The 25,647-nt window shown below is 43.4% G+C and overlaps 1 long non-coding RNA gene across 24 annotated transcripts in view; it reads left to right on the top strand.

The window, feature by feature from the left end:
• The window catches only part of LOC122629298, a 125,289-nt gene that overhangs the window by 64,357 nt on the left and 35,285 nt on the right, over positions 1-25,647 (top strand). For 13 of the 24 annotated variants that reach the window (XR_006327228.1, XR_006327220.1, XR_006327233.1 and 10 more), the window contains 2 exons: positions 5,019-5,128; positions 21,995-22,044. This is a non-coding gene — a long non-coding RNA (uncharacterized LOC122629298). Of the gene's footprint in view, positions 1-5,018; positions 5,129-11,294; positions 11,372-20,258; positions 20,474-21,994; positions 22,045-24,293; positions 24,385-25,647 lie in introns of all 24 variants that reach the window. The other 11 variants (XR_006327225.1, XR_006327234.1, XR_006327229.1 and 8 more) reach the window with 6 other exon arrangements.

Below are 25,647 nucleotides of genomic sequence, written 5' to 3' on the forward strand. Positions count from 1 at the left end.
CTCTCTCTCTCTCTTTCTTTTTCTCTCTTCCTCCATCGACTCGATCGTCCACCTCGAAAGCGTGACGCGGTGGTTATCAATCAGAAACGGGCCGCTACTCTCGATTAGTCGTCATTAAAGTATAGGTTTGTATACAAGTATAAAAGCCAACTGCAAAGATCGTCTAGATGGGGAATAAGAAAATTTGTCTCTATCTGTTCTTACGAAGGGAAGTCCGTGAAAATTAGAATAAAAAAAAAAAAAAAAAAATCTGGAAAGGAAGAAAAAGGAAAAGGATAAAGGAAAAAGAGACGACGTCGTTTTCGTCGTCTTCGTCGTCTTCGTCGACGACGACGACTAAGATCGGATTCCGCGGTTGGCAGGCAACGCCGGCGTCGCGGCGTTGATCCGTGTACGGCGATATGAAATAATTAAACTCGGTCTCGACGGTGACGCCGTTGGAGGTGGAGGTAGAGGTAGAGGTGGAGGTGAGCGCAAGGAACCGACATAGTAGAGAAGAGAAGAAGGAAGAACGGAAAAGGGGGTTAGGAAGAGGGTGCGGGTGTAACCGTATTTCGTATAGCGGTATATGAAAGGCAGCCGCGTCGCTCGTTCCACCGGAGACTCGAAGCACCGAGGCTGCCGTCGTTTCAGCGAAGGAAGAAGGAAGAGGAAGAGGAGCTGGAGGTACGGAGGTGGAGGCGGTGGTAAAGGTGGAGGAGATTGGGTCGAGAGGGAGAAGGCGAAAGGGAAGAAAACGCTACGGGTAAAGAGAGAGGTAGATAGCGAGCGAGCGAGCGAGCGAGAGAGAGAGAGAGAGAGAGAGAGAGAGAGAGAGAGAGAGAGAGAGAGAGAGAGAGAGTGAGTGAGTGCCGAGGACGTGGATAGAACGAGAGCGAGTGGAGGATGAGGACGAAGGAGGAAGAGGATGGAGGTGGAAGGTGGAAAAGTAGGAGGAGGATAGCGGCGCTGCGGCGTAACGACGCTATAACGCGAGCCGCCGGGTGATTACCTACCACCTCCACACCCCTCGTACCTCTTCGCGTGGCGTCGAGTGGCGCCCTGCCGAGCCACGCCGAGCTTCTACTACTACGACTACTACTACTACTACTACTTCTACTACTACTACTTCTACTACTACTTCTACTACTACTCTACTACTACTCTACTACTACTCTACTACTACTACTACCGATACTTCTGTGCCACGCCACGCTTCTCCAGTCGTTGCTGGCGATAGTAGTCGTGGTGTGATGGTGACGGTAGTAGTAGTGGTGTGATGGTGCTGCTGCTGCTGCTGCTGGTTCTGGCGTGGCTGGCTAGCACAGTGAATCGCGTCAGTGCCGTGCCAACGTCACGCCGTTCTGCCGCGCCAAAGGAGGGACCGATATTTCCTCTTCCCACTCTCTCTCTCTCTCTCTCTCTCTCTCTCTCTCTCTCTCTCTCTCTCTCTCTCTCTCTTTCTCGCTTTCGCTCGTGCGCGTCGCTACCACCCTTTACTCCTCCTTCTCCTTCTCATCCTGCTCCTGCTCTTCCTGCTCCTCCTTCTCCTCCTCCTCCTCTTCCTCCTCTTCTTCTTCCTCCTCCGCATCACCGACGGCCACCGCATCGTCAGGCTCCTGCTGGTGCTCCAACGTCGACGCTCTCTAAACGCGACGCCCCTCGTAACGACGCCACCAGGGACGCAGCCTGATGCGGCCGTCTCTTTCCCTACTCTAAAAGGAAAGAGAAAGAGAGAGAGAGAGAGAGAGATGCTCGTCGAGCACGTAACGTTTCCGTCTGCGATACCACGAGAACTTCCAACCCCTCGCGTTACTTCGAACCTTCTACGCCGGCAAACTTATTTCACCGTAGCGAGATCGCCTTTGTCGGTCACTCGAATCCCGGCGTCCTCTGAAAACTTAGCATTTCCTTTTCTTCTTCTTCTTCTTTTTCTTCTTTTTTTCTACTTCTTCTTCTTCTTCTTCTTCTTCTTCTTCTTCTTCTTCTTCGTTCATCGTTTCTTTCGAAGAAAATTATAAAAGAAAAATAAAGGAAACGTTTTAACGCTTACGACACGATTCCTTCGTGTAGAAACCCTTCGACGTACGGCTTCTTCGAGTACTTCGTTATCGAGGTATTTCGATGAGAAATATTCAACGAGCAACCTGTACTTCCTTCTTGCTTCATTTTTCTTTCTCGTACGAAGGACTTTCTCGAGGAATTGAAGGGGCCGAATAAAAAAGAAGGGGGAGAGGATTTTAACGAGCATATCGTTTCGAATTTATTTATTTATTTATTTTTATTATTTTTTTTTTCCTCTCTCCCCCCAGATAACTTCCATCGACGTTTCGTAATGTTTATTTAAAATTTATTCCCATAAAATTATCGATCCTAGTAAATTAAATGATTTTCTAATGAGATCTAAGTTTACGATTGCACGAGTTAAAAATTACGATTTCTGAGCGTTTTAGGATAAAATTTTAGCGAGTTTATAAAATCGAAATGACGATGAACCCGTTCGATGTTCGATCTTACGATAGAGACAAGATCGATCGAAAGATATATATTTTGACGAATAGGAAAATAAGAGAAACGAAAGAAGGACGAAAATGATGATATAATAAGATCGAAAGACAAGAAGAAGAAGAAGAAGAAGAAGAAGAAGCGAGTGCGAGCAAACGTGCCCTATCGTTAAAGAGTCGACCGTAAACGTTCTCGCTTTGTGACGATCTCGTGCCGTTGATGGGGAGATGGAGATGAGGGAGGGGGGGGGGACAGGAGCAAAAGAGGGGGAGAAGAAGACATAGGGTGACCAGGGAGAAACAATTGTAGCGTGCAAATTGAAGGGTCGTAGGGTCGTTCGTGAAGGGCGTACGAGATCCGGATAGAGTAGAAGGGAAGAGGAAGAGGTGGAGAAGGACAACCGTGAATTCGAAGTGGGGAACGTCAAATGGCCCAGAAAACGTATATCTTTCTCTTTCTCTCTCTTTCTCTCTATCTCTTCCTCTCTTTCCACGTTAACTTCGCCGACGAGACTCCGGCTAATTAATTAATTATCCGAACGAACGCCGTCTGCTAGTGGAATCGTTTTCCTGCACGAACTGCACTCCGGATCTTTCTCTCTCTTTCTCTCTCTTTCTCTCTCTATCTCTATCTCTGTGTGTGTGTGTGTGTGTGTATGTCTGTCTCTCTCTTTCCTTCTTCGTCTTTCTATCGGCGATGATGAGAAAAATTGGCGAATACAATGATCTGAAAAAAAAAAAAATTGGAATAAAATTTACTTAGGGATACGGTGGATCTCATTAGTTATGTTCCTTTATAACGACGATCTCATCTGGCAATTTTTATTTTAGGTTGATATATTTTATAGATACGTACGATCGAACGATATCTTCTTTGCATATATATATATATATATATATATATATATATATATATATATAAAACTGATTGAAACAAAGCATCTATTTGTATCATATCGACGAAGAAAGAAAATAAAAAGAAATAAAAGAAAATTTGGAAAATTACAGAAACGCCAAAAATATGGGAAAAAAATTTTTCTCTTTCTTTTTTCTTAATCTCTCTCCCTTTCTTCTCTCTCTTTCTTTCCTTATCCGTTCCAAAGAACCAAGACGTGGAAATGCAGCTGCTGCGACTACGACGAGTACGACGAGTACGACGACGACGACGACGACGACGACGACGACGATCGAATTAATAAACGCGAATCGTCGTCGTTCCGGTTTTATTCAATTAAACGCGAACGTGCCTCGTGTCGAGGGACGATAGAGAACGAACGTTCGTTCGTTCGTTCGTTCGTTCGTTCGTTCGTTCGTGCGAGCGAGCGAACAGCAACCAACCTTTCTCAATTTACCTTCGAGTGCTCGTTAAAGAAAGCAACGGCGACGCGTTTCACCTCTACGGTCGTCTTCTTAATTGGACCTTCCAAGGATTCAAAGTTCCTTCCTTTTCTCATCGTAGATCTTTTTTCTTCTTTTTTTGCAAGATATCCATTTTATTCATTCATTCGTTCATTCCGTTCATTCATTCGTCCATCCTTCTACCCATTCGTATCTGTTTATCTATCTCTCTTTTTTTACACGCAACTTGGGAAAAATTTAACAATTTTTTTTTTTATTTCTGAGAACGTACTTAACTTTACATTCGTTAGGATCGCTTATAATGAAAATCTCTCTCTCTCTCTCTCTCTCTCTCTCTCTCTCTTTTCTTTTTTCTTTTTTTTTTTTTGTCAGCTAGTCCAGATACAATACTTCCCAGTGATAATTCCAGACACAGTAGGATTTTTATATTTTTTCTCGAAACTATTCGAAAAAAAGAGAAGAAAGAAAAAAACAGTAAAAATTAAAATAGAAACGAAAAAAAAAAGAAACGTTTAAAATCAGAAAACCCGAGGCACCGTGAAATAGTATCGATGGAAATATAAAAGGTGACAGAACGAAAGAGAGAGAGAGAGAGAAGAGAGAAAAGGAGTGAGATCTCGACGTCGGTGAGCTCGTCGTTCTCGTCGAGATAAATTAAAATTTCTACGAACTCGATTGCGTGGAAAAACAGTAACGGCAGCGATGGTTCTCACGGTCGAGCGTCGCCTACCACGCGACGACGAACTTTTCGCGTTACGTGAGCTTTTTCCAATACTTCGAGAGAGCAACGTTCTACTCGTAACGAAAATGTGGTAGAAGTAAAAGAGAAGAGAGAGCGAGAGAGAGAGAGAGAGAGAGAGAGAGAGAGAGAGAGAGAAGGATGAAAACACGTTTTTTGAAATTCGCGCATCGCAGTGTCCGTTCGCGTTCCGTTGCAAATTGCGACACGGTCAATTCACGTTCTCTCATCGAGGGGTTAATCAGGCAAAGTAAAATGATGAAAACAGAAAAGAAAGAAAAAGAGAAAATATATGAAACGATATGCATCAATATTTACAATAATCGTAGTTATGTTAACGAACGTATTGATGTCTGTCAAATAATATTACTTTCGATTCTTACGCATATTTATTATCGATAATATCTAATATCTTTGAATCTTTTGATCGGTTTCAGATGGTTCGATGAATCTTCGATGATCACACGAGAGAGATAGAGTTAGATATAGAGATAGAGATAATCGAACGTGAACAAGGAACGAGAATGAGATATAAATAAAACAAAAGGTACGTACAACGAAAGGGAAGATAAGAAGAAAGAGAATATTTTTTTGTCCGTTTTTGGTTCGTCTTTCGTCAAAGTTATCTATTTTTCGATGAGGATCTAAGAACCTCTTGTAGTATCCTCTCGTTTTGCAAAGCCCTTTGCGCCTCGTTGTCGTGGAGAATACTCCTCTCGGTTACACGAAAGTACGAACGAACGAATAACACGAGGAGAGAAAAAGATGGAGAGAACGAGAGCAAAAGAGACAGAGTGAATGAGTGAGTGAGTGAGTGAGTGAGAAAGAGAGAAAGAGAGTAGGAAGAAGAACGTGGGAGGCAAAGAGAAAGATGATCAGCGGGAGGGATATGAAACTCTCCGCTTTTTGCCAAAGGCCTTCATCCCCGCGGGGCTTAACCCGAGTTTATCGCGGCGTTATTAATAACCGTCGTCCCAGCATCCCCCTCGTTCTCGAAGAGGCAATAGCCGGCGAGAGTTCCGTCGAGAGAAAGAGAAAAAGATAGAAAGAGTAAGAGCGGAGTAAGCGCGCGTGAGAGATAGAGATAGATAGATAGAGATAGACAGAAAGAGAAAGAGAGAGGGAGAGATAGAGGCTCTTTCCTTTCTCGTAAACTGTGCGACGAAACGACGTTCGTGCAATAAAGATCCTGAGAAAGAGCTGGCCGCGAGAAAAAAAAAGTGCTAGCAAAGGCTGGTCTGTCCTCTCTTCATCCCCTTCCTTTTTTATCTTTCTTTTTCTTTATCTTTTATTTCTTTCGTTTCCTCTCTTTTTATATGTGTGTGTGTGTGTGTGTGTGTGTGTGTGTGTATGTATCGCTTTACATTTTTCCTATATAATTGTCTCTAGTATATGCTACTAGGTATCGTCATATTAGCAACTAGTAAAAATTCCTACGAATGTGGATTCTTACTCCGCAGTAACGTCATCGCGAAAGAAGTTGGCGAAGGTTTGTTGGAGGTGTTGTTTGCGACGTTCGCCACAGAGTCGTTCATTAATTACGTGGAAAGAGACACGGGGAGAGAGAGAGAAAGAGAAAGGGAAAGAGAGGGACAAGAGAATGACAAGAATATATAGATAGAGCGTGGAGTAGAGTGAAAGAGAGAGAGAGAGAGAGAGAGAGAGAGAGAGAGAGAGAGAGAGAGAGAGAGAGAAAGAGAAAGACAGAGAGGAAGATAAAGAGGCACGAGCCACGAATCGGAGGCATCCATTGAATTAGCCTCGTTCCCCGTGGCTACGGCCCTGAAGCTCACCGCCCTCGTTCGCCACGCTTCAAACGTTCCGCCTCGCGCCAACGATATATACTATCTCTTTCTCTCTTCGTCTCTCTCTCTCCTCTCTCTCTGTCTTTCTCGCCCACCCACTCACGAACAAATACAAGGACGAGGGAACCGCACACGTAGTTCCATATCATCACGCTGCAGCGAACTCCGAGTCGAGCCTACCATGCCGATATGCGTGTATAGATATCTACTATATATGTACACACACACATACACACACACATGTATATGTATATATATATATATATGTACGTACGTTTGCTCTCGTGCTGATCTCTATGAAGCGATCGGTTAAGCGTTCTCGTGTGCGTGGATGGCATCAAAGAGAGAGACAGAGAGAGAGAGAGAGAGAGAGAGAGAGAGAGAGAGAGAAAGTAGAGGGTGCTAGAGCGTATATAGATAGGAAAGCGAGAGGGTAGTATCGAAGTGAAAAGGGTATGGGGTTGGTTGGTGCCGTATTCGTTTCGTTCATTTCGCCACGCCGCCAATCAGCCGGTTGATCGGTCGACGAGGTCACGCTTCGAATAAAAGAGTGAGATGGAGAGAGAGAGAGAAAGAGAGAGAGAGAGAGAGAGAGAGAGAGAGAGAGAGAGAGAGAGAGAGAGAGAGGATAGGCCAGTGGTAGGTACTAGCGGTTCAGAAAGGGGAGAAAGAGGCTGCCTGGTCAGCCAGCCAACCAGTCATCCAGGCAGCTAGCTAGCTAGCTAGCTAGCTAACCAGCTAGCCGACGATTTGACCAACCTGCCTGCCTACTTGCCTATATGCATGTATGACCTGTCTATCTACCTACCTATCTACCTACCTACCTACCTGCCTACCTGCATATCTGTCTGCCTCCCTACTTCCCTACCTCTCTGTTTGCCTGCTTGCCTGCCTGCCTGCCTGGCTGCCTGGCAAACGATTCGCGACGCCAGCACGAGCACCAAAATTCGATTACTCGTACCACGCCGCCTTAAATGCCGTTACCACGTGTACGTTGCACGCTCTCTGTGAATGGTCGCGTGCGAGCATGCGAGCAACTCGATTTTTTTTCTTCGTGATGATCGTGGATAGCTTTTTCTCCTTACTTTCCTTTTTTTGCTTTTTTCTTTTCTTTTCTCATTTCCTTCATTTTCTTTCTTTCTTTCTTTCTTTCTTTCTTTCTTTGCTTCGGGATCTGCGGAAGGTTGGGGAAGGGTGACGCTTATTTTTACGACACTATCGGAAGAGATCGTTAATAGAGAAAGTACTTTGACCGTATTTTCGTACTTCTTAATCGTTATCGGGAATGAATGAACAAACGAACGAACGAACGAACGAACGAACGAACGAACGAATGAATGAATGAATGAATGAATGAATGAATGAATGAATGAATGAATGATGAATGAAAATTAATCGAAAAATGATGCGTTACGTTACATAGGTAGAACAGAGGGTGAACAACAGAGGGAGAAAGGAAGGGAAGTAGTATACAAGGTAGATCTTTTTTCGAAAAAGAAAGGAAGGATGAAAAAGAGTAAGGAAGGAAGGAAGATAGGTAGGAAGGAAGGAAGGAAGGAAGGAAGGAAGGAAGGAAGGAAGGAAGGAAGTAAGTCGATGCGTTTCTCTCGCCACGCCTCGGGGCGGACCAAAGTTCTCTTCTTCCTTCGGGGTCGTGTCCCCTTTTCCGGGGTCACTCTCTTTACCAAAGTTTCGTTTGGCCGAGCAGCAAGAGTGACGGTAACGACGACGACGACGACGACGACGACGACGACGGTTACGACGATGGTGGTGATGATGGTGATGGTAGTGGTTGTGGTGGTAGTGGCGGCAGTGGCAGTAGCGTTGGGTTGGCCGGGCATAGAATGATGGATACTACCTGTTTTTCGCTCGTTTCAGCGCCGGCTAGAGAGCGCCGGGGGCTTTCGCCTTTATCCTACCGCGTTAGCGGAGCTTTTCGCTGATCCTGGAAGCACGAACCGCTCGAAATCGTCCGGAGGTGGAGTCAACACCCCGTGTTGGCTCCCTTCCATTCTCTTTCTCTATCTCTATCTCTCTCTCTCTTTCTCTCTCTCTCTTTCTCTCTCTCTTGCTCTCTTTGTATTAGAAAGAGAAGGAGAGAAAGACGGACAGAAAACCAAAGAGAGAGAATGTATGAGTATGTGCACGTATGTGTGTATGCGCGCGCGCGTGTGAAAGAGAATATACGAAAGAGAGAAAGAGAGAGAGAGAGAGAGAGAGAGAGAGAGCACACGAACACACGGATCTCCTTTTCCAGCCTTTTCTCTCTCTCTCTCTCTCTCTCTCTCTCTCTCTCGCTCTCTAGCGACGCGCACGGAAAGTCTCGCAGGATCTCGCCGTAGATATGTATGCGCGCTCGCGTAATAGCCTCGTTCCTGCCGTGCTCGATGGCAGATACGTGCCGCGTCGCCCGGCACACGGCTTCAAGAGAGAGAAAGAGAACGAGAGGGAGAGAAAGAGAACGAGAGGGAGAGAAAGAGAGAGAGAGAGAGAGAGAGAGAGAGAGAGAGAGAGAGAGAGAGAGAGAGAGAGTGAGTGAGAGGGAGAAGGGGGATCCGCGCGATAAACGGTGCCGCGCTACGGGAGCCGAGTCGGCGGTTGCCACGCCAGATATCCGAGCCAGGCTACCGCGCCAGCGCCAAGCCGAGCCAGTCGCGCCAAGCCGAGCTAGTCGCGCCAAGCCAGGATCACGCCGTCGTGCCACGCCAACGGACAGCAACCGAGCCAGCACAACCTTCTCTACCTACCTACTTCTTCCTCTCATACTCCCACGCTTTGGCTTGGCTCGACTCGCTTACGACGACGACCGACGACCGACGAACGACGACCGACGACCGACGACCGACGACCGACGACCGACGACCGACGACCGACGACCGACGACGATGACGACGACGACGATGGAACAGTACAGCCAGCGGCAAAAAGACGCAATCCAGGGAGCCGGACGTTTTCGGTCTCCGGTGAGAGCCGAGACGATTTCCATCCGGTGTTACTTCGCTCTCTCTCTCTCTCTCTCTCTCTCTCTCTCTCTCTCTCTCTTTATCTACTTCTATCTATCTATCTATCTGTCTATCTCTCTTTCTCTTGATCTCTTTCTTTCTTTCTCTCTTTCTTTCTTTCTTTCTTTCTTTCTTTCTTTCTTTCTTTCTTTCTCTCTCCCTCTCTCTCTCTCTCTCTCTTTTTCTTTCTCTTTCTCTTTCTTTCTTTCTCTTTTCCCACTTCACGTTCCTTTTACCCTCCTGACCGCGATCGCTCCTGGATATATCGGCTAGACTTAGACGTCTTGAAATATCGATCGTCGAGCCACCTCTGCTTTAACCCAAGCCAGCCACCCACCCACCCATCCACCCTCCACATCCCTCGCTACTCCAGCCCGCCACCCCGGATCCTACTAGAAATTTTTGATCCACTCTCGATGTCATTTCTAAAAGAAGATTCCTTGAAAATACAAGGACCCGGGGAGTCCTATTCAAAGTTGTCTTAACATGAGTCCCCGAACGTACATATTTTTACGTTTCTTGCATGAGAATTATACGATAGTAGAAGATCGTATTAACAGAGAAAGTAGTAGATGGTATATCGCGTATAAGAATTTTTTTTTGTATTCGGAGAGATTAAAGTCATTCGGGATTAAATTCGAAAAGGTCCATTTCGAACGGATCGTAGGTACGTAAGTACCTAAACGTATATATGCAGCAGCTCGTTTTCTGGTAAATGTTTATAGGTATATTCGTCTGTGTGCGTATGCTTGCGTGCATGCGTGAAAGCATGTGTGTGTGTGTCTGTATGTATGGTGTGTATGTGACAAAGAAAGAGAGGGAGATAGACACGCAGTGAGAGAGAGAGAGAGAGAGAGAGAGAGAGAGAGAGAACAGAGAGGAGATAAAAGTTAAAAAGAGGGAGAGTGGCTGCAGGAGCTGTGCCCGGTTATTTATCACGCGCGGCGTGGTTCGCCGATCGTATCCTTCCATCTCTCTCCCTCTCTATCTCTCTCTTTCTTTCTTTCTCTTCCTTACTGGGTACTCCCTTTGAAACTTCTACCTCTCCCTTTCCTCCTCCTTCTTCTTTTTCTTCTTCGTTCTCTCAGGAGAGAGCCTACATTCCACGACGATCGAGGCACGCCGAGCAAGAGCCCATTGCGACTACCAAGAGGGACTCGTTACGAGCGTCCTAGTATCTCCCTTCCACGTTTCTATTCCACCACTTTCTTGCTATCCTCCTTCTCCTCCTCCTCCTCCTTTTCTTCTTCTTCTTCTTCTTCTGCTTCTTCGCTCAATCCTCTTCCTCATACCTATCTACTTCCCACCATACCTTCCTTCCTTCCTTCCTTCCTTCCTTCCTTCCTTCCTTCCTTCCTTCCTTCCTTCCTTCCTTCCTTCCTTCCTTCTTGTATAACTCCCTCGAGGGATCGGTTCCTCTCGCCTTACTTGCACCCGTATCTTATGTATGTATATGTATCCTGTATATGTAGGTGTATATATATAGATGTATGTATGTATGTATGTATGTCGTCTGTCCTCTGTCCTATACGAATGTATTTTCAGTTGGTAAATATGTATGAGTGAGTGAGCGAGCAAGTATCCGCGTAGTACTCTTCGAGTCAGCCTTGTCCACTCTCTTAGGTATCCTACGTAAAGTAGAACCCCACGAGAACTGACTTGATCTCACTTCGGACTTTAGATCCTGGACTTTCGTCTCGTAATGATCAGAATTTTTCTTTCTTTTCTTTTCTTTTTTTTTTAATTATTGTTATTGTTGTTGTTATTATTATTATTATTATTATTATTATTATTATTATTATTATTATTTTCTTTTTTATTTTTGTTTCGATTTATTTTGGTTTATATATATATATATTCTTTTTTTCATTTTTTCGTTTCGTATTTCTTTTATTTCTTCTTTCAGTTTCTTAAGGAAGACCATCGGATTAGGTTAAAATAATATGAAAGTCTGTTCATATTTGAATTTCTCCGTAGTAATCGGTAGGAATTTTATATATACTATTAGTGATATTGCAATTAAAAACTAGATAACTATAAGATCCTTTATATCCCAGTTCTCATTAACCTGTATCACCTATATTTTATACTTTCTTTCAAATTCCGCACCTTTTTCAACAGATATATATATATATATATATATATATATATATATATATATATATAGAGAGAGAGAGAGAGAGAGAGAGAGAGAGAGCTAAATCTTTGTTTCTTCTTTTTTTTCTGCTCGAAGAAAATTCGAAGACTTTCTGTTCTTTCGTAGACGAGAGATTCCGCAAGGGTCTTCCGGGAAACATCCGCATGCTTACGGAAAGAGAAGGAAGTAACGAGAAAGTGTGTGTGTGTGTGTGTGTGTGTGTGTGTGAAAGAGAGAGAGAGAGAAAAGAAAGAAAGAGAAATAGAAAAGGTTTGAGAGACTTTCAGACTTTCGAAACGACCAAGACGAATGTTGCAGCTCCATCTTGGATATATATATATATATATATATATATACACACACATACACACATATATATAATATATATATATATATATATATCGATGCGCGTACCAGTACTACCATTCTATCCTTATACGAATCTTAGACTATTTCCTTCCTTTCTCCTTTTATCCCAGTCCTCTCTCTTTCTCTCTTTTTCTTTCTGCCGTTGAAGAGAAGCGGTAGCTTGGTAAGTGCCTTGGAGGGCGATGAAAAGGTTCCTCTCTGATAACAACCGACCTAACGCTAGCCTTTCCTTCTCTCCTGGCGATCCTTTCCTAGAAGAATCTGACCTTCTATTCTTCTCGTTGACTCCTCGTTGTCTGTACTGTACGTCGATGTGGCCTAGTCGATGAAAAACCCACGTTAATCAATAAACGAATCTTCGTCAAAAGTCGAAACGATCGAATCAACATCGAACATAATCTCTTTCATTTCCGATCGATCGTTAACGAGATCGCGTCGATCGTACAACTCGTACTAACGAAAAACGAAAATCGTTTCTTGGATTATTTTTCTGTTCTTAGTGTTGCTAAAAAAATAAAGAAGGAAAGAAAAAGAGAAAAAAAAAGAAGAGATCACTGCCCGTCGATATTACATCTTTGCATTCGATCGTTCTTTTAAAATCATCGTAGATCGTAAAGTTCCGTAGAGAGTTAGCGATCGTACGTGAAAGAAAGAAGAAAGAAAGGAGAAGGGAGAAGAGGGAAGGGAAAAGGAAGAGAAAAGGTCGTGAAGGAGAGAAACGAGCTGACTTGCCACGCGGCAGGAGACTCGCCACGCGCGATCCTTAATCAGACACGGCGCGTAGCTGGCACGTAATACGAAGGAAGAAGGGAGGGGTTAGGTTCAGCCCTACGACCCTTACAGCTATATAGCGGTACAACCACTAGCTCCAATTCATATTGGGTAGGAACTTCGAGACGACTACGACGACTACGACGACAAGTATGTACCTACAACGACGACCTCGTGAAATCGTCGTCTCCCTTTTCCATTCTCCGTACCTTCTTCTTCACCCTTCGTCGTTGGCTAGAACGTTAAAGTTTCTCTCACAGTGGCATTACTCGTGAGAGAAAAGAGGCTAGGGGTGTCTAGAAAGCTAGGATAACGGGGGTGGCTTATGGATCGGAGTCTTACGCCAGCCGTTTTACGAGCCACCGTTAGCTGCCGTTGTAAAGGCCAGTATATACTCTCGCTCTTTCTCTTTCTCTCTTACCCTCTACTTTTTTTTTCTCTTTTTCCAACGTCCCTTATCCGAGTAGTGGCGTGTCCGCAACGAGCGTATTTTTCAACCCTTCCAAGCACCCTACGTTTTCCATCCCCCTTCGCGTGTTCGCCACAGAGAAAGAGAGAACTCGTGCCGATCCGATGGACGCAACTACCAACTTTTGCTTCACGATCTCCTTGCGTGTATAATATCTATGCATTCGTGTGTGTCTCTGTTCGCGTTCACGTGTGTATGTGTAGAGACGCGTGTACGGCGTACTTACAACATATATTTTTCACAATTTTCTTCGGATTTTTTCTTTCTTTTTTTTTTTTGTAACTCTTTATCAAGCGACACTAAGATTGTTCTTATTATCGAGAGGGTGAATATCTTTGACGGACGTTAGGAAGGTAAAAAAAAAAAAATATTATTTCCACGGTAGAAAATGATTTCCCTTTAATATCAGTGCATAGGAGTGCAAAGAACGGAGTCGAGAAAAAATTTGCCAAATTTGTCGTCGGATCGATATGTCCCTCTCGGATATGCAAAGAAGTCACGAACGATTGTGTCTGCTTAGAACGATGCTTTACTACTTGCTCCTTTCTCCACTTCCAACGCTATAATTCGTCAAACGTTAAATCTTATTATCGAATCTACATACTTATATACATACATACATACATAGATACATACATATATATATATATATATATATATATATATATATATATATATATATAATTCACTCTTAAGGAATGTGATAAAATGATCATTCGCGTTCAGTCTCTCTTTTTCCTATATTATCTCTCTGTCTCTCTTTCTCTCTCCCTTACTTTTTTATTTCTCTCTTTCAAAGAGTTCGTATTATCCTTAAAAGCTATCGCCAGAAGCAGCGCCTCTCATTATCTTTCGGCTCGGACTTAGAGTAGGACTTGCCGGGCTTATCGAGCCGTAGCCAATGGTCTTCGATGCCGTTATACCGGCTGGGGGTGGCATCGATCCAGGTTCGAAAGCAGATATCAGGATGGCGTATCGTCCTTCCACCGCCTCTTCCACCTTCATCCCTCCTACCGTTCTCTCAGTTCAGCTTCGGTTTCTACGGCACCTTCGGTTCCTCCACCTCCACAGCAAGCTCCTTCGAAGCTTACCAAGCGTTCGGAGCAGCCTTTCGCGTCCTCGGGTATTATCGAGCCCGACACGGAGCCACCGAGGCATTTCCACCACCTCCATCTCCGGCAGCTTCATCACCATCCTACCGTACTCTGCTCCAGCTTCCCTCTCTCTCTCTCTCTCTCTCTCTCTCTCTCTGTCTCTCTCTCTCTCTCTCTTTACCTTACACTCCTTGCATCTCGCTCTCTCGCCATCTCGTGCACGGCTCGACTCTCGAGGCTCCTTCAAAACCACCACCGGCACTAACACGCGCCTCCATTTTCACCTACGAACTCACCTTCATCCTTCTCTCTCTCTATCTCTCTCTCTCTATCTCTATCTCTATCTATCTCTTTCGCTGTTTCCATCTTCCTCTCTCTTACGCTCTCTCACATACCACACTGTCACGTCATACCGCAGCCCGAAGTCCCGTTGCCTCTTCCATCACCGACGTCTCTGACACACCTACGTGTTCTCCCTCTCTCTTTCTCTTTCTCTCTTATACATATATACATACATGCACACATACATACAGACGAAACACGCTTCTACGGCAGGTTGGCATACGGATGGATACGGATGTCACGCTAGTAGCGGGCTTCTACGTCTCGTTCTCTTTCTCTCTCTCTTTCTTTGTCGCTCCGGTTCTCCGCTCTTTTCGATTCTTCTCTTCTCTCTTTCTCTCTCTCTCTCTGTCTCTCTCTCTCTCTCTCTCGCTCGCTCTTTCGCTCGCTCGTTCCTTTCGAAGCGACGCGGTCCGATAAAGTGTGGGAGAGTGTGCGAGAGAGATAGAGGGTAGAAAGAGAGAACGAGTCGAGGCACCACATCCCTCACGACTGCCATATATACCGGCACTCCACAGTTCCAACCCCGTTTCCACGCCAAGCGGGCTTCCTCGACTCTCGTTTCTACCGTGCCACGAGAGAAAGAGAGAGAGAGAGAGAGAGAGAGAGAGAGAGAGAGAAAGGGAAAGAGAGAGAGAGAGAGAGAGAGAGTCTCTCCGCACGGTGGATTTCCTTCTATATCCGTCTCGCTCGCCCGCTCTCGCTCTCGGTGCTGCCAGCGAAACGACATACCGGGTGTCTTCGGAAATAAAAAAAATTTTTATTTAAAAAATATCTTTCTCTATGTATATCTGCAAAAGTCTTATGAAGCATTAACGTATGATCATTGTCGTCTCTCGTTCGTATAATTTTTTAATCGTACGATAGAATTTGTCGAGACTGTTTTCTTCCTTTTTTTTTTTTTTTTTTTTTTTTTTTTAATGAAGCGTATGTATTCTTTCGTAATGATGAACGATATATTTCTACGTGTATCCCAATTGCGAATTAAATGTATTTCCTCGAATATCGCGTAGGATAACAAGATAAAGGTCGTACGAATTTTATAAGAATTCTCTTGTAAAAGATGATGTTAGAAGTTTAAAATATTTGGAAGGATCATCGCGTTAAAGCGATGAAATCTTGTTCTTTTTTTTTTTTTTATTCTTTGTATTTTCGAAATCGCAAGTTGTCTATGAAAATGTCGTAGTATGGCGTCACCCGTTAGATAGTACGAGGAGAGTCTGGCTACCGCCTAACTGCGCGCCACCGAGTTCGAGTCTGGAATGGCTCGAGGACGGGAGGAGTTAGAAGAGGATGGGGTTGGAGAACGAGGAGGATGGGGATGAGGAGGATGAGGAGGATGAGGAGGAGAATGGGTTGGGGGCGCTCGAACGTTTCGGAATCTCCGTTGGCGCTCTCCCGTAAGGGCGACTCTCTTGCGATATTCCGCCAGTCTGAGTTTCGTGGAATCGTGTCGTTGTTGAAGAGTGAGACGGAGATAGAAAGAAAGAGAGAGAAAGAAAGAGAGAGAGAGAAAGAGAAAGAGAGAGATCGGACGTTCCCTGGGAAAAACGTCGACGTGGGTTTCTTTCGAGAATCTCGTGGCTCGATCTCCGTTCGAGAACCCGTTTCAAGTTCCCTTAAATATTAGATTGTTGCGTCATTTCTATCGTATTTCGTAAAACTCATGGTCCTCGAGTCAAAAGGAATAAATAAGAGGGAGAAAGAGAGAAAAAAGAGAAGAATTGGAATTCGTCGGCATCTTTTTAAAATCGAACGATTCTATATCCAATCGTCGTCGTTAGTCCTTGATCCTTAAAATTGACCATCTTCGTCGATCTCTCTTTTAAATTAACAAACGAATTGTTCGAAACGAACAATTTTTTCTTGAATTTGTAATCGTCGTTTTAAATGAAGGTGAATACGTTATTCGTCGATATAATACTATCTGTTCGCTTTTATATTATTCGTCGAGCTGTTTTCTATCTTTCTAGATCGATAATCTTTCTTTTCTTTTTTTTTTTTTTTTTTTTTTTTTTTTTTTTTTTTTTTTTTTTTTTTTTTTTTTTTTTTTTTTTTTTTTTTGATATCTCGACAAAACTAGTCGAGTAACGTATATCCCACGATTATTGTTGATGAACCTATCCACGAAACTGTCCGTATCTATCTCTACGTTTATGTGCGATTACGTGTGTGTAGGAAAACAATCAAGATGAATAACATTCTCCGTTGAATTCGAAGGTAACCGAACTCGGTTCCGACGTTATCGTCATCGGACTAGCGCTAATTCGACGTCGAACAGACGCGTCGCGACGCTTGGCACAAGCCTGCCTGCTTGCCTCCTTGCCTGCTTGCCTACCTACCTGCCTGCCTGCCTGCTTGCCTGACTGCCTGACCTGTCACAGTCGGTCGCATTCGCGTGTGTCAGCTTTCCTTCGTATTGCTATTACGTGTGTAGACCTACATATATATATATGTAGATATACCTACTATATAGCTCACACATACACAATATATATATATATATATATATATATATATATATAATGTACGTGAGCATGAATATGTTGAAGTCTTCCTTTGTGCAGGTGGAAGCAACGTGAATACAAGTACACACGCGCACACATATATATATATATAATTGTGCACGTGAGCATGAATATGTTGAAGGCTTCCTTCGTGCAGGTGGAAGCAACGTAAATACAAGCACACATATATATATATATATATATATATATATATATAACAACGAAATAGATAAATAGGAATACTCTGTCCTTTACAGAGCTCGTTTCATCCTCTTTCTCTCTTTCTCTCTAGCTCTATCTATCTTTCTCACACCTTTCGTGTATACACTTACAGGTATATATGCATATCCATCCCTCTCTCTCTCTCTTTCTATCTATCTATCCCTTGCCGTTTGCAAGGGATTGCTTCGCTAGTTCGAACATGGACAATATATATCTATCGTAGCCTGTTTCACTCTATCCCTTATTCGTTTCTCTTTTTCGCACGAACAAACGATAGACGCGCTGTCCTCGTTATGCCTTCTATCGTGTTGTTACTAGCGTTGCCGTTGTCGTCGTCATCGTCATAGTCGTAGTCATAGTCATAGTCGTAGTCATAGTCGTAGTCATAGTCATAGTCCTTGTTGTCGCCCCCCGTTGATCGAGGTCAGACGGACGTTCGTATGTAACGTGTCTACATAGGTATTGTACATAAGTTCACGGTTGTGTGCGCGAGCGTGCTTGCATGTGTCTCTTTTAGTAACGTGTACGTTCAATCGTAAAGAGAATGATGACAGTCACGTTCGTCAAAACTCGTGCACGCACCCGTGCACTGTACTCTTCGTATACGTGTGCTTGTAAATTGCTCGATAGTTTACATGTATGTACGCGTGACTTTCTTTTCTATCTTCCTTATTCATTCTGCTCGATTCTCTCTCTCTCTCTCTCTCTCTCTCTCTCACACACACGTCCTATTTATTGAAATTACTTTGCAAAAATTTGGATGAATAGTTACATAAAAATGTTATTAATGCCAATAGATATAATTTAATCTTATCACGTCGCTTTAGATTTAAAGGGAATAACAACTGTTAAAGGAAGCATGACAATTTTGACCAGTAATTACCTCCATTTTCTGTCTTAATTCGAAACAAACCAACACACGTGTCACTTTCAATACATACACGTACGTATATGTATACGTATATATATATATATATATACATACACACATACATACAGAAAATAATCACAGCAAAGAGGTGGACTTTAAACTCATCGTTTCCGACGTCTGAGCAGACCGACAGCGGCAGGGATGATCCCCTTCGCCACTTCCGTTGGGCACCCCTCGGCACGCTTATTTATGGGGTGACATCGGCCAACGATATTAATTTAAGCCCTTAAACGCGAGAAACACCCGGAGCTGTGCACGAGTCGACACGTGCCGTGTCTCGGGAAAAATAAAAGGGTCGAAGGGTTTAAGAGAAAGATAGCGATAGGGATTAAGGTGCGGCCAAAGTGGTAGGTGGGGGAGAACACAATGTCGAAGGTAAAACCACGTGGCACGTGTACCATGTATTCACGCTATTATACAATGTGGTTTCATATTTGCCTCCACATTTTCAGATCCCTTTTACGAACTGATTTGTTCAGGACAAATAAGCGTGATCCTTGGGACCACACTTAGCAAACTTTTTTTTTTTTTGATAAAGACAATTTAAACATAGATCGAATAATTTCATCACTGATCGAATCATTCTTTTTTTTTTTCTCTTGGGATGTTAAAATTTATTGTCAATTATAATGGCGACGTGATTTGTAATGAACTATCTAGTAATTTCGCATTTTTCATTTTATTCATTGATCTCATTAAGATTTTTTATTAATCTCAAGTCAAAAGTCAAAAATTAAGATAATAATGATGATGATGATGATGATGATTTTTACGATCTACCATTAAAACCTATATCGCAATAAACTCACATCTCGTTTCATCAAATAACATAATTTATGTGTACATTGTGCTTAACGATAACACAATGTGTAATTTAAACACATGTAATTTCGATTTGATCCAACATCAAGAAATTCTCTTTTATATTTTTCTCTCTTCTTTTTTTTCTCTTTGATATTCGCGACTTTTTCAAAAGAACATATTCGAGCTTGAAAGAAAGAAAAAAGGAAAGAAAAAAGGGGAGAAAGATTAGTAATAAAAAAAGAAAGAAAATTAGAAAAATCGCAATAAGGGCGAATAAGAAATTCGGAAAAGGCCGATCGATCGATTCGAAACGCCTGTTTCGGTTTACGAACGGGAACGTAAACACGATGCGCGTGCAATTGGGGTTGCATGGTATGGAGAAAGAGAAAGAGAGGGCTGAGGAAGCTGCGCTCGCGCAGTTAAGTGCGAACTGTACGCACGTGCGTGTCGAACGATACGATCGGAAGGGTGCCTCGACTCGGGCTCGTGCATGTGGGCGCCAAGTGTGGCAGGTGCCGAGAGCAAACAGGCTCGTGTGCCTCGAGGGCTTACCCCTCTTCTCCCTTTCTCTCTCTCTCTCTCTCTCTCTCTCTCTCTCTCTCACTCTTTCTATTTTCATCCCTCTACGAAAGACGTCCTTAATGCTTTAATCGCGTATCGGAGGATGAAAGCATTGAGAAAAGCGCGAGGACGATGATTCATCTCTACCCAACTGAATTATTAATAACGCGACTTTGGAAACGACTGCGGATAAATTCTCATTTTGGAACGGGACGAATTTTCATGAGCGTTCATCTAGATATACATACATACATACATACATACATACATATATATATACATACATATGTACATATATTTATATAATGCCTTGATAATAATCGATAATATTTCAACGTTTCTTTCGTATGCAGATATTACTCTTCGACATGCAGTTATTATCTCTTTTCCTTTTTCTTATTTCGTTCTTCCTTCCTCTTTTTATGAACATTTTCCTGGAAAATATATCGAGACTCTGAGTACGTAAATATAACGATATAACGAAGGAATCAAATTTTCGATGATAAAAAGATACGCAAGATGGCCTCAATTTTTTCTTCCTGTCCTCTCTTCATTTCTCTTTTCTTTTTTCTTCCACTCTTCTTTTTTTTTCAATTCATTAAAATAAAGGGAAAGGATAATATTGCAAGGAATATCGATGTAAATTTTGCGGACACTCGGTAGAATTTCCAGACGGTGTGGTGCACGTTCATCTGAAGGATCTCAGAGACGAGTGGTTGAGAGGTGGGTGTTCGACGACGACTACGACTACGACGACGACGACGACGACGACGACGACGACGACGACGACTACGACGACGACGAGAGTCAGAGGAATGGAAGCCCGTTCGAGCGAACGGTTGGAGAAACGAAGAAGGAGAAAGAAGAGGTTGGAGGTGGTGAGTTGAAGGTGGGAGAAGTAGAAGAAGAGGAGTGCCGACGGCATTGGACGACGCGTCGTTACCGTTAACGACGGCCACCGATTGTCCCAACGATGCCCCGGTCTCTTGCACCCCCGTACCAAGCCGACGACGACCGGCGTCGAGTCGCCTTATTGCTGCGATAAATATAAAGCCTACTCTCCGCAAAAGCTTCTATCCCCTACCTTTACCCTCACACCATCACTTCTCTCTCTCTCTCTCTCTCTGGCTGTCTGTCTCTCTTTCTCTCTTTCTCTATCTACTTCTATTTATCTATTTCTTTCTCTCTTCTTCCTCCGTTTCCTATTTCCATTCTGAACTGGTGACTATTTTACGCCTACATCCTCCTTCCTCTTGGCCCCCTGTCTCCCCTTTAAGCCACCCCTAACAGTCGAGATTTAGGGTAGCTCGACCTTTCAACGCCTTTGAACAAAAAGAAGACTATCCCGCGTTTAACTTTTTCCCCCTACTCTCTCTCTCTCTCTCTCTCTCTCTCTCTCTGTCTCTCTTTCTCTCTCTCTCTCTCTCTCTCTCTCTCTCTCTCTCTCTCTCTCTCTCTCTCTCTCTCTCTCTCTGAGAAAATCCTCGTAATTATAGATAGGTAGGTAAGGTACCGTTTACTTTCTCTGTCTGACCCATCTGTCTTTTTACGTACTTATACTGTTTTTACCAAGCGTATAATTAAACGACAATTTTAATTGAGAATTAAGCGTCGACGAATGATCGTTAGCGTGAAATATGTATGTGTGCGAGGGCATGAAAAGTAGGGGAAGGGGTGGATTATACAAAGAGAAAAGTTCCGATCATATCTCCTCCTACGCTTTTTCTTCTCGCAAGACATTAAAGATATTAGAAGCGTGTAGAGAGAAAGAGAGAGAGAGAGAGAGAGAGAGAGAGAGGGATGGAAACAGCGACCCTTCCGACGTTACATCCAAGGGACATTAAAGATATTAGAGACGTTAAAGAAGATACGCACGCTTGTCGTAGGGTAGCACGTTCGCTAGGAAGGGCTTGACACCACGTGCACCACCCTCTCGTATTGTCTCTCTCTCTCTCTCTCTCTCCATCTATCTATCTAACTATCTATCCATCTCTATCTCTCTATCTCTTTGCCGTCATCCACGTGTCCGTCGTTCTTTCCCGCGAATGTGCGTTCACAAACACACACAGACACACATATGTACACGCAAGCAAGCACGCACGCACGCACGCACGCATATCGGCGACGTGCAACGAGACTTGACAACGCGCCAGATGTCACTTACCGTTTTACGCCATTAATGAATAGGCGATGCCCGGCGGGGGCGTTCGCTCGATTACCAAGATTAAAGAGTTCGCGCCATACTAAAATCGATAAACGTGATATGCGACGAGAGAGAAAGAGAGAGAGAGAGAGAGAGAGAGAGAGAGAGAGAGAGAGAGAGAGAACAAAACGTTCTTCATACGATCATTAATCAGTGTAAACTAATAGGACATATTTTTTCTTTTTTCCTTTTACAGAAACCGGAAATAATCGAAGCATCGTCAAAATGATCCAAACGATAAAACAGGTAAATTTAATACATATAAGTCAAAATTACTTCTTATTCCTCTTTTATCATTTATTTCTTTGTAAAACATTACGGGGATACATCTTTTATTATCAACATAACAAACAGTCGTCAACAAAACCGATAAATTTTCTATTCCTTCTTTATTAACAATATCCCCAGAAAAATAAGAGAGAAGGAGAGAAAAGAAAAGAATAAAACGAACCGAACGAACGAACGAACGAACGAACGAACGAACGTACGAATGAACAAATAATATAAACGAATAGAAAAATAGGGAAGTAGGAAAAAAAAATTCGCATGAGTTAGACCAAGTCGTAGGGAGAAAATCGTTTTTATTATATTTTCGCGGAAAGCCGAAAGTGCGCCCCTCGATGCGGATTCACCATCGCGAAAGCGTCACTTCGTAGCCACCCGTAGTGTGAAACGGTTGGAAGCATCGTCGCGAGCCGAGCTGCCAGCTTCCGTTTCGCTGCCTCCGGTTCCTCATGGATACACGTACACATATAGGGAGCGAAAGAGAAAGAGAGAGAGAGAGAGAGAGAGAGAGAGAGAGAGAGAGAGAGAGAGATGAATACGCCCACGCAAGCACACGTACACGCACAGGGATCGCCAGCAGCAGCGGTAAACCTGCCGTCATCGCTCCTATCCATGTCTCTCTCTCTCTCTCTCTGTCTCTGTCTCTCTCTCTCTCTCTCTCTCATACACTTACACACGTATACACATACATATAGAAGCAGACTGAACGCGTTCACACAGACAGCGAACTTTAAACCTCGCTTCGTCCTCGTCCTCTTTCCCCAGTCCAGCTCTCCTAACCACCACGAGCCGGCACTCTGCACGCCGCGTTTAAGTATCCCCCATCCTCCCATCCGTTCTCCCCACCTTTCTCCCCATCCACCCGCCTCGTTCAGCTAGCAGCGTCACTGGCAGCGCGAGTACCACATTCTCAACGTGACTACGACTACGACTACGACTACGACTACGACTACGACTACGACTACGACTACGACTACGACTACGACTACGACTACGAGTACGACGACGAGTACGACGACAAGGAAGAAGAGGTAGAGAAGTTGTAGTATAAGGCACACCGATATTCTCTAGCTGTGGACGACGAGCAACTACTGACACCAAAGGAAGAAGGAATCCTCTTTCTATATCCATCTACCTACCTACCTACCTACCTACCTACCTACCTACCTAGATGGAACGCGCGTTGTCCTGAAACTTCGACCGTGTCACATCAAATTTCAGCCCCTTCCCAACTTTTCTTTCTCTTTCTCTTTCTCTCTCTTTCTCTTTTTATATATATATATATATATATATATATATATATATATATAGATAGATATATATCTATGTATCTATGTATCTATCTATTTATCTATCTATCTATCTATCTATCTATCTATCTATCTATCTCTTTCTTCTTTCTCTCGAATGCATCACTATCATCAAAAGAGCGAACGAGAAGGCAAAGTATAGATTGTAGGAGAGAGTCATTGTTGGTGTTAGTGTCGATGCTTCTTGCGTTTTACCAATACTAGTCAACGACGAACAAACAGAATGAAAAGCTCAGAGAGAGAGAGAGAGAGAGAGAGAGAGAGAGAGAGAGAGAGAGAGAGAGAGAGAGAGACGTGACTTTGAGTATAGGTGTAAAAGATACGCCTGCAAATTCAGGACGCTCTGCGAACGTTCGTTGCAGAGAAGAGACATCGGAATCGTTTCGACCGTGGACAAAACTTTTACTTGCTGTTATAGATACCCAGAGAGAGGAAGAGAGAGAGAGAGAGAGAAAGGATGGAGAAGGATAAGGACGAACTCGGTCGACGCGTAATAAGCAAGCGACTCTCTTTCGTGCCATTAAACTCTGCGAGCGTTTTCTTCCCTTCCCGATTTTAGCATATATGTTTTCATTATTATTTTTTTCTTTTCTTTCGTTCCTCTATTTCTTGCTTTTTTTTTTTTACTTTTTACTTTTTTTGTTATTTCTTTTACCTCTTCCATTTTTTTTTTCGTTCTAAAATGCATATCATCTTTCGAATTTACTGGATCATGCATCCTAGATTTTTATACGAAAGATAGAACCATTCTCTCTCTCTCTCTCTCTCTCTCTCTCTCTCTCTCTCTCTTCCTCTAGGTATATATATGTATGGGTGTGGGTGTGGGTGTGTAAAAAAAAAAGAAATTTCTCGTAATGACACTTAGCCACTCGATGTTAGCCACCCTATTTTTCTGTTTAGAACACTTTGCAATGCGTCCATTGCAACGACACGGCTTTCGAGCAAGTAAAAGTACGAGGGTGTCGTACGAAGAGGAAAACTTTGACATAGGGTGAGAAATGGAAAGAGAGGGTGGGAGGGAGGAAGGGAGGCAGAGAGAGAGAGAGAGAAAGAGAGAGAGAGAGAGAGACAGAGATGAAAGTGGACTTCTCAAACGAAGGTCGTAGAAACGTCGTCGTATCCGGGCATCGAGCGGTCTAATCTCTTTGGCAAACACTTTGCGACGACGAGGCCGTCCTTGATTTTAGCCACGACGAAAAGGGAACGGGAGTATGAGGGGTTACGAGTGAGAGTGAGAGATGGGACGGGGGAGGGAAACTTGCCCTGGCTATCGGGGATAGAACTAAGCGTCCGTGGTGACAGCCACAGATGGCACTTGCCCGCTTGTTTGTCCGTAAAACTCCATCCCTCGTCTCTCCACCCCCTCCCCATGGGGCTTCGTTATACTGATCGATCTAAAGCCACGTGGATTGTTCGATATTTCGTCGATGACGTAGTCCTAGATAACGCGTTAAATATGAGAGAGAGAGAGAGAGAGAGAGAGAGAGAGAGAGAGAATCGTTCGTTCGTTCGTTCATTCATTACAAATGACATTGTCCTAAGTTAGAACAGTTTTTCAGTTTGCAACGAGTTCGTTCAAGAGAGTCATCAGCGTATTCGACTTTTAATATAGTTCGTTATTTAGATTTTACCATAAGGAACATTGTTCTCCGAATTTGTTGAAAATTCTAAACGATTTTGAATTTTCTTTCTTTTCTTCTTCTCCCGTTTCACCATTCAACGTATCGAAATCACGATCGTTCCTTGTCATATATTTTCCTTTTACTATACCGTTCGTTTTCGTTGGAGAGATCGGTAAGACAATAACCCGAAACGATTTGATTCCCGTACCCGAAGCGACGTCAAGTGTAAAGAGAGAGAGAGAAAGAGAGGGAGAGAGAAAACGCGTTTGTCGTCAATGTCACTACGATAACATCCTTAGCTACGACGGAATCTACGTCGATGGCGGCTCCTATCAGCCGGCAGACTTGGTGGCATCTACGGTCCGTCACAGACGTTGTTCTCGATTCGCCAGAAGACAATGACGACGTTCGAACGACGCGATAGGATGCATTACCGTTTCCTACTACTACTAAACACACACACACAGCACCTATATACACATGATATATATGTATATATACGTGTTAGGTATATATTCGTCGCGTAGATAAACGTCGTGTCGTAAGACTTTCGAATCGTAATCGTATAATAATAAAAAAAAAAAAACATTCCAACAATTAATTTATTATCGTCGATTAGAGGAAAGTAAATA

Source organism: Vespula pensylvanica, chromosome 5, assembly GCF_014466175.1.
Source record: "Vespula pensylvanica isolate Volc-1 chromosome 5, ASM1446617v1, whole genome shotgun sequence".
NCBI classification, from domain to species: Eukaryota; Metazoa; Arthropoda; class Insecta; order Hymenoptera; family Vespidae; genus Vespula; species Vespula pensylvanica.